Source organism: Desmodus rotundus, chromosome 1 (assembly GCF_022682495.2).
Source record: "Desmodus rotundus isolate HL8 chromosome 1, HLdesRot8A.1, whole genome shotgun sequence".
NCBI lineage: Eukaryota > Metazoa > Chordata > Mammalia > Chiroptera > Phyllostomidae > Desmodus > Desmodus rotundus.
Window position 1 is genome coordinate 199,095,205 of NC_071387.1, and position 9,666 is coordinate 199,104,870.

A 9,666-nucleotide genomic window follows, 5' to 3' on the forward strand; every position below is an offset into this window, starting at 1 on the left:
GGAAATCACACTAAGCATGTCTGCACAGCAGGGCAGCTGAAGAAAAGCTTTGTAAAACATGAAGTGCTACTCAGATGTTAGCCGTTGACACTATATGCAGATTGGCAGTGTTCACCTTAAGAATCGGAAGGTCGAAATTAGAATTCTTTCTCCAGATGAGAAAACTCAGACTTCTGAGAGATTAAATTACTCACCCAAGGTCACACAGCTAGTGATAATAGAGCCAGAACTGATTTCAAAGCTCTTGACTTCCAATTCAGGACTCTTTGCTGGAGCAACTTCCGAACCCACATCATAAGCTGCCTACAAAGATGAAACATGAATGATCCTTAATTACAGTCACAGCGCTCTTGGCAGGCCTTTGTCATCAGCTTCTTCCAAGTCTGCAGGATGAAGGCCTGTGTCTGGCCCGGCAGACAGCGTCTATAGTTTAGGGTTCACCTGGCCAATTGCCAGGTCACTCCAGCAGCTCTGAAACAGCAGACAGAAGACAGTGTGGATGGGGACAGTGCCTGTCCTACCAGGATCTGACTTTCAAGTCGTCACCTGCCATAGGACAAAAAGTCGAGCTTTCCAGGGAGACAACTGAGAAGAAAGAGTATTCTCAGCCTAGGAAGATTCAGCCCAGGTTGCTTCAAAAAAACAACCCTAACCGAGAAGCAACAAGGTGGAATGTTATAGATCTTCCCCACTCCCAGAACTCCAGGTAAGTTGAGTAAAATTGGCCAGCTGCCTCTTGTAAGTGCCCCAACCAGGGACCGAACCTGCAACCTAGGTATGTGCCCTGACCAGGAACTGAATCTGTGACGTTTCAGTTTATGGGATGATGCCCCAACCAAATGAGCCACACCGGCCAGGGCTAAATGTATGGTTTTGATAAGCTGGTACATCAAAGTGATAGAGGGACAGAGGGTGTATGGTGTATAAGAGGGGCTAGTTACTATGACAGGCCATGGAGTTTAAGCTAGTAAAGGGAAGAGAAAACACATGGCCGAGGTGATAGACAGTAAGAAGATAGTAAGGCCATTGGCTTTATATTAATATTTTCCTGTAGCTACTCTCCTTACTTTGCCCCATGATCCCTCAAGAGTGAGGCAAAATTCATTATCCCTGTCCACTCTGCAGTATACTTGAACTCATAAAATTCCTACTGTGTTGGTCCCAGTCTACTGACAGTGATAGGCTGGGCAGGAATGCCTGAGACTTTTTGCCATGGCCCTATGACTCCTAACAAGCCCCCACAGGCTCTTCCCGCCCTGGGCCACTGTGGGCCAATACCATGTCTGTACCAGCCCTTGTGGTTCTTGGACCACAGGACACACTCCAGCAGAAACCAGCAGGGAATTGTGAGGAACAAGATTTATTACTCATGGGTCCTTGTGGAGAAGGGGACCAATAAAATGACACTGGTCCGATCAACATAGCACAAAGTATATAAAACAAAGTGGAGTCACTCATGTCAACCAAAATGCCTGCCAGTCAGCCATGACACTTTGGTTCAAGAGGGAAACTAAGTCAGAGTAGACACATCTGACAAGGAGACATACCTAAGATATCTACACATGTGACCAGAATAGCCATGTCCTACAGAGTAGGACCACCCATAGATAGGCTACTGGGGAAATTCTATACTTGCCATCAGGGGTGCCAAGACATTTATCAAAAGGACCCAGAAGGGTGGAGTCCACCACTTTCAAGGTATTCCTGAGGCAGGCTCCAGACCACTGCTCAGACAGTCAAGCTCCACACACCAGAGTACTGCCATGCCACACTGCTCTCCTTTCACATTGGCCACTGGAGGCTCTGCCCTGCTGGACTGAGGACTTCGCCTGCCCTGCTGCCCACCTGGCTCCGGTGAACCTTCATTGTAAGATGCTGACGACTGCCTTGCCCACCACGTTCTCCCCTGGACCTGCAGACTGAGACTCTGGACTCAGGTTACTGTCCCCTGTTGATTGCTGTGTGCATGTGTTATGTTTCTCTTAGATTGTTAGTGTGTGAGTAGAAAATTAATGTATGTTGATGTTCTATTTTGAGTGAATCTGCATTCACTAAAAGCTGAGTGAATAGCACAGTTACTGTGTGTGACTCTTGTCTATTCCTTGGTGCCGGGCTGCTCAGCAGGCAGCTAGCCAAGCAATTGCCCATTGACTTATAGGAAAGACTCTGTCATGAACAGACATCCATGACAGTCCTGGAGGGTCCACAGCACACCTAACAGCTCAACTACACAGTGAGGTTGACAGTAGAGAGAGGGAGGGAGCACACCTGGGCTCTGCTTTTGTTAAGAGTCCTAGGGTGACGTGTTTGGGGTTTTGTGGAGTCACTCATTATTGGCTAATTTGAAGCAAAAGAGGGGGAATTGGGGGATGGGCAAGTGGATGAGGGTCCATCAAGTGTTCAGTTGTCTAGGTCACCCAAGGGCTTCTGACAGGGGGCTCCGTGGGAGGCCTGATTCCTCAACTGGTTGTTTTCCCAGTCGCTGTGTCTTACAGTTGGCATGCAGCGTGTTTATCCAAGACAAAATGGCCTTTGAAATGAATGCCATGGCAGTTAATAGCTCAATGTCAGACACTTGCACTACAATCCCCAAATGGATCAAAATCTTTAGTTCTGAGGCCTGTTAGCTGTGACACAGAAAGAAGTCACACACACACACACACACACACAAATGAGAAGACTCCCATATTTCTCTGCTTAAAGAGAGTTTTGCAGATTCCAATATTTCAAATTGTCCCTTTGTTTGCATCCCCCAGGAGTTTTTACAGCCTGAGGCAACACAGTATGTATAAAGATTCAGAACGGGTGGGAGGTGTGTCTTTCTTCTGTCCAAGTGATAGAAAAGTGATTGTAAAAGGGCAGTTTGGGAAAGAGAACTAGAAATGCATCCACTTCGGGCTGATCAAGTTTAGGAACATGTAAAGGTGGAGATCTAGGATCTAGAAAATAATTCTCTAAATATCACTCACTTCACTCAAACCCTTGAAGAACTTTTGTGCCCAATAGGGGTAAAAGTAACCCAGTTTGTTGACAGCTGGTCTAAGCTGGGTAAATATTTGTGTTTCAAATGCCTCAACTGATGGGCCTTTCCTGAATACTGTGAAAGGAAAAGGGGGCTCAAATAACCCTTAGAAAAATTCTCTATAGGTTTGGACTTTTCTTATGTAGACAATGTAAAGTACAAACAAACAGAGAAAAGTCAAATCAACAGTTGTTGCCCAGACAATGTGTCAGTACTGGGCTAGGTGCTCCCAGGTAGACTAACTTCAGTCCTTACATGAACTCCGACAGAAAGATGCCCAGGGATGAGCGTTTTCCACATCACTGACCTGCACACATTATCACACTCTTTTATTTTTTAAACTCAAATCAAATTTGGGATAGTTCCACCTGAGAGGGCTAAACATTAGCCACCACAAAATTCCTTCGTTCTTCTCCACAGCAATTCCCACTTCCAAACAAAGTTGTGCATGGTGGTAACCTTTTGGGTTGGGGAAACCTAATATGCAGAGAATATTAATTCCCTTCGAGACCAGGGAGCACAGGACACAAAGACCTGGGTGTAGGGAGTGGGGAGCACGTCAGAGACAGGGAAAGTTACCTCTTACACTTTCCATCTTTTCATAACATAGAAAACAAAACAGGACAGCAGTTAATATCTCAGGGCATTTTCTACTTGCATAGTTACTCTTCCCCACACTTTAGAGGTGAGAAAACTGACATTCGAGGAGTTTAAGCAATTTGTCGAAGGCTATACAGTTAACTAACAAGTGATAGAATTCTATGCAGAATTTGGGTCTCTTCTCCTATCAGTCCCACTATGACACTGCAAAGGTCCCCAATGTAACTAATGAAGCAAAGTGCAGCCTCTGCTCGATCAGTGGGCAAACTTAAAATCAGAAACCTTTGCAAAATTGGCCACCAGTCAGTTATGTCGATGGTGTTCTATTGCAGAGAAATAAATCAGCCGTTATTTAGTGCTGTGACTTATGACATTTTATACAATAACATACTGTTGATTTTTGCTAGGCCACAGGAACAACAGAAAACATTTGAACACCATGACAACAGACAGTCAGGAATGGCTGTGACTTCAAATGGCCTTGCTCCAGTTTTAGCTATTTCACTAATTGGACATGGAAATGTTAGTTTTTCTTTTCTTTTTCCAACTGCTCAGCAGCTGTCACAAATGAGTTCAGAAAGCAAGGCAGGCCGTCCCACTGGGTGTTTGTGGGTATGCCTGTCAGTGGGGCTCTGGCGCCTTGGTGGGACTCACCACTCTGGGGTGGGATATAAATGAGATGGTGTGTGTGCTGAGTGTCATCTACTTGTCCTGCTTTCTTCATTGACATCTGTAGTTTTGATTGGCAGGGATGTCACTTGATCTTACTGAGGTCATTCCAGTGGAAAAATTAAAGCCAACAGGCATACTTTGGGGGCATGTCTCATGGTAGTCTCTTCTGCCAGCTACAGGGGGATTAATGAGAGGTTCTGGTCTGTCATACTTCCGTCCAACAGAAGATATGGAAGAAAGACAATCCAAAATTTGACATACAGGCGACAGAGCCAAGAATTAACTGAGGCATCCACTTCTTTAAGCCCCCAATCCAGTGACTTCCTTTCTGGTTCTGCCAGCTTGCATGCAGTACAATCAACACAATGAACCCCTACCACGTGTCAGACCCTCCTCGGTCTTGCTCTGAGGGATTATTTGATCAACCTGTCTCTCTTGAAAGCCCTAATAAAAGATCTCTTGCATTTCTACCATCTGCCTGAGCTTAGGGTGAATTCCTCAGATAATAGTCCAGGTTCAATGTCAAGCCAACACTAGGCTTGGTTGTCTTCTAATCAGCCCCTTTGCCTGTCAGAGGAAAATATTCTAAAGTTGCAGAAATCAGCCTTTTTAAGATTCAAGACCCTCAATACATAGTCCCTTTGGGGGAAAAATCTCATTAGTGGCTTTCTTTTTATTATTTCAATTCAAAGTGTATTTTTAAACCATTTCTATCTGCTTTATGCTGTAGAATATATAAAAATAAGGTGTTTGCAATAACGTTAAGGGTCTAAAATGCGTTAAAAAATAACTGAGTCTCAGAATAACACAGAGTTTTCTGTAATTACAGATTTTCCCACAAATCTGTAATTGTGGGGCCCAGCCTGGTGTGCAGTATTCTGAAAGTGCTGAGTAACTATGAACCGAATTGAACCAAAATAAATCAAAATAAGTCAAATATCAGACAGTTAAGAAACAAGATGGATGGGACCAAGAAGTCAAAGATAAGCTAAGGACCACGTCAGAAATGGCTCCTGACCTTGAAGGACAGCCCGGCGCACAGCATGGAGAGGGTCTTTCCTATAAAGCAAAAACAGAAATGAGAAAAATGTATGTTGACAGAAGAGATAATTTTGTAAAAGAAATTTGGGAGAAAAGTCTAGAAAGAGAGGTTTATGCCCAATTTGGGAGGGTTTCAAATCTTTGGCTGAAGAGTTAGGTCTTTGTCTTGTGTGCGGTCAAGAGCCTTGGTAGAAAGCAGGGAAGATGCTACCGCCTTCTGCCCCTCCTAAGAGACCGTCCCAGCTCTGATGGGCTTCCCAGTGCAACTCCAGCCCTGCATTTACCGGGAGGTGTTTTGTTAAATGTGTAATATGAATATTCTGTTTCTAAGGGTAGGAGGCAAATCGGCACGTGTTCACATGTGTGTGCTTTTTCTTGGAAGGGAATCATAGAACCCACGTGCACAAACAGCACTATCTATAGATTATGTAACATCTCACACATGCAAGTGCCACTATTTTTGAAATGTAAATAGATACAGAAATCATTGGGCTTAATAAAATATAAATGAGTCTAAACATGTGGACTGAATTCAGAAGAACTGCTATTACATATTTCCTCAGCCTGATACCACTAGTGTCATGTAAGGCTCAGTGCGTGCTTTGTTATCAGAATGGAATCCTGGTCCTCCAGAATCTTAATAACCACTGGACTGAGGAAAACTCTTCAACTTGGCATCTGACGGGTCATCACAACCCCAGGACATGAACACACACATCGTGACAAGGCAAACTCCTACTCTAACATTGTCGGTGCAGGGAGACTCTGCCCATGGAGAAGTGGCTGGATCTGTCAGCCCCAAACCTTCTAATCAGCAATTCAACTTCCATGTAAGGCAGGAAGGTATAGGATAATGGAGTAATTATAGGGTAATTATCGCACTAATTACCGGGAGACAGAAGAGTGAGAGTGGGCATGATCTCCAGCATTACAGCAGGTCGATGACATGAATAGGCCCAATTTTTCACCTGTCCAAGCCTTACAACTCTGGCCATGTGACTTGCTTTACTTAGTAGGAAGTTAGCAGACATGACACGGGCAGAAGCTTGAAAAGCACCTGTGTTTGTAATTTCCCTCTGCCATGCCATGGGATGGGCCAGCTAGAGGGTGAGCGCACAGAGCAATAGTTCATGTGCCTGTGCGAGATGTGCAAACAGGCAGGGGCCCTGGGGATATGAGCCCACAGATGAGAGAAAACAGCGCTTACAGAGCCTTTGTCCGTTATGTCTTCTACCTGCAAGGCCAGGTCCCTTCTTCCCTACTACGTCCACTTTGCAAATTGGAACTTGTGTTTCACAGCCGTCTCATATGGATTGTACTTCTCTGAAGCTTTCTCTGACTGCCACCCCAGCTCAAACTCCTGTAGGCATTTATTTGTTTGCAGAATAATCACACAGAAGAGGGAACATAGAACTCCAACACTCATAATCCCAGCTATGCCACTCATCAGCAACGGAACCTTGGGCATGTTGCTTAATCCATCTGAGCCTGTTTCCTCATTTAAAAATAAAGGTGGTAACAGCACTTAAATGAACAATGATGAAGTAGTCTACTAAAGTACCTAATACAGCCTGGCATATGATAAGTGCTCAAAAAATGTTAGCTATTATCAGTATTATTATTAAGGTAGTAATTTATTGCAGAGTATAGTATACTAGAATAATAGCTGGCACATAGAGTGAATGTCATTGTTATCACTTATTATTTAATAATTTTATGTTATATGCTTTTTTCCTTTCCCTCTAAGGATTCTTAATTCACACTGAGAACTTCTTTTTGCAGGCACGTACCCATTTTACCTCCCCAATGAGATTCTAAGTTCTTGAAGGTATATAGTTCCTAAACATTTTGTTTATGGAGGGCAGAGAAAGTTGAGGTATTCACAGTTTTACTGTTATTTGCTCTCTGGTCAGGGAATTAATTGCTAACCTCCCTACTAATGAAAGAGACGCCTCCCTTTAGTGCATGTCCTAGTGCAGAGGCTAACCGAAGTGGGAGGGGACACACGGTCTCTGGCGCCCTCAGCAACCAGGAAGAACCCCAATGAATGCATGAAATCTCCAGTATTCCTTGAGCAGGCCCGACAGACAGACAGACAGACAGCTTAGAGAGGGATGTCACTGGACGAGTGGTGGCTGAGAAAGCAAGACCTTCTTCCTGCAACATTATAAGTATGGCAAACCCCAGACAGCTTGGGCACCTAGGTCCTGAGCATAATTTGATGTAGTTTTTTTTTTATTCCAGTGAGTCATAATTGCCATGGTCCTAACACTTGCCACTAGAAAAGGGCAAAATCAGTATAATCTCCAGAGCAATTGCCTCAGGAATACATTCTTTCAGTAATTTGGTTGGAGGACATTCAAGAATGCAAGTGATGGGCTAGTTTCAAATGTGGAATGACGGAGTTGCCGGAAGTGCTGAGATCTCTGAATTTACGTGAGAAGAGGGAGGAGAGAGGAGTGACATGATTGTTAACAGCAGCAGGAAATCAAGTTGTTGAAGACCCGTTAAGTGACGGGTAAAATCAACTCTGATACCAGTCCTTCTAGTCTGCATGAAAATATGAAAAATAAAATATTAGATGCCCAACCAATCAATCAGTAATGGTTTGGCTTGATTAAAAAAAAAAAAAAAGAATTGGTGACCTAATTGACAACTGTCTGAAATTAGGCCCACTCTTTAAAATAAAGCCAGATGAAAGATGACTAAGCAGAGGAAGGGTCTTTAGGTGGTAGGACTGAGTTTACAGCTGAAAGCACACTGCTAGCAGTATGATTTTCTTGTTGTCCATGTTATTAAATTCCTTAAAGGTCCTATAGGCTGCATAGATGAAATTAAAATCACAAATCAATGTAGTCATCTTGCTCCTAGACCATCAACTTTTGAAATTCCTATTGATGGTGGTCCAATTTCTTTGAAATTATTTTAGTAAATCAAATTACAATAAAGAATCTGACTCCAGTTTTTATGTTTAACCTCTGACAGCTTCTAAGCCCTTTCTCTACTCCTTCCCTTTTTTGCCCCACGACTGAGTAAGCCATAAGAAGGCCCACACACTCTCTTCCTTGGCACTGGCAGAATATCCAAACCATGCATCATATGTTGGCTGGAAGTAGCACTTATCTTGGTCCCACTCTCTAACCCCAATGAAAAAAACAAAGCCACTTGTCTCTTTTTTCACTAAAGCCATTCCAGAGAGACTAGAGTACATGCCCTATTCTCTCCCAGAAAGAAAATGAAATAAAAGGCATACAGTTGGAAAGGAAACATAAAACTTTTTTTATTTAAAGATGACTTGATTATAGAAAAATTTAAGGAATCTACCTAAAAGGAACCAGAACTAATATGTGAGTTTGGCAGGTTCACAGTATAAAAGGTCAATATTTAAAAAATAAATTGTAGTCTATCAATTAGCAGCAACTGTAAATGGAAATCTAAAAAAAATTCATTTACAATGGCATCAAAACCATAAATATCCTAGGTATAAACTTAACAAAATATATGCATGACCTGTACACAAAAAACTATAAAACACTGATAAAAAAATTTAAAAAGACATAACAAATTGAGAGACATACCATGTTCATGGATCAAAGTACTCAATAAGGTTAAGATATCAATTCTTTCTGAATACTTTATAGATTCAATGAAACTCCAATAAAAAATTCCAGCAGACACCTTTTAGAAATTGACAAGCTGATTCTCAAATGTATGTAGTAATGCAAAGAAACTAAAATAACCAAAATAGTTTTGAAAAAAACCAAAGTTAATTTCAGGACTTACTATAACATTAGTAAAAAGAAAATGATATAGATCAAAGAAACAACTAAAATTCTACATATATATGTGTGTATGGATATATATATATATATATATATATATATATATATATCCATTTTTTTTCAATGAATGTGCCAAGGTAATTCAATGGAAGAAAAAAATCTTTTCATAAATGTTACTGAAATGACTGGATATCCATATGCAAGAAAGAAAAACAATTTCTCAACTCTTACATTCTCCAATGTACAAAAATTAACTTGATTGGATCACGGAACAAAATATAGTTTTAGTAAGTAAACTATAAAATTCCCAGAAGAAATCATGGGAGGACATCTTGGTAACTTTTGGTTAGGCAAAGTTTTCTTAAATTGGATACAAAAAGCATAAAGTATTTAAAAGCTGAAAAATTGTATCTCATCAAAATTTAAAACTTTTGATCTTCCAAAGGCAGCATTAATAAAATGCAATGGCAAGCCACAGACTATTATATGAGAGAATATTTGCAAAACATATATCCAACCAAGGATTTTAATCATATTTATATATTTGTT

General features: G+C 41.6%; 1 long non-coding RNA gene across 1 annotated transcript in view; it reads right to left on the reverse strand.

The window, feature by feature from the left end:
* LOC128779558 (uncharacterized) overlaps nucleotides 1-265 on the reverse strand; it is a 77,251-nt gene extending 76,986 nt beyond the window's left edge. The window contains exon 1 of the long non-coding RNA XR_008425585.1: nucleotides 195-265. This is a non-coding gene — a long non-coding RNA (uncharacterized lncRNA). The remainder of the gene's footprint in view (nucleotides 1-194) is intronic.
* Between the last annotated feature and the right edge of the window lie 9,401 nt (nucleotides 266-9,666).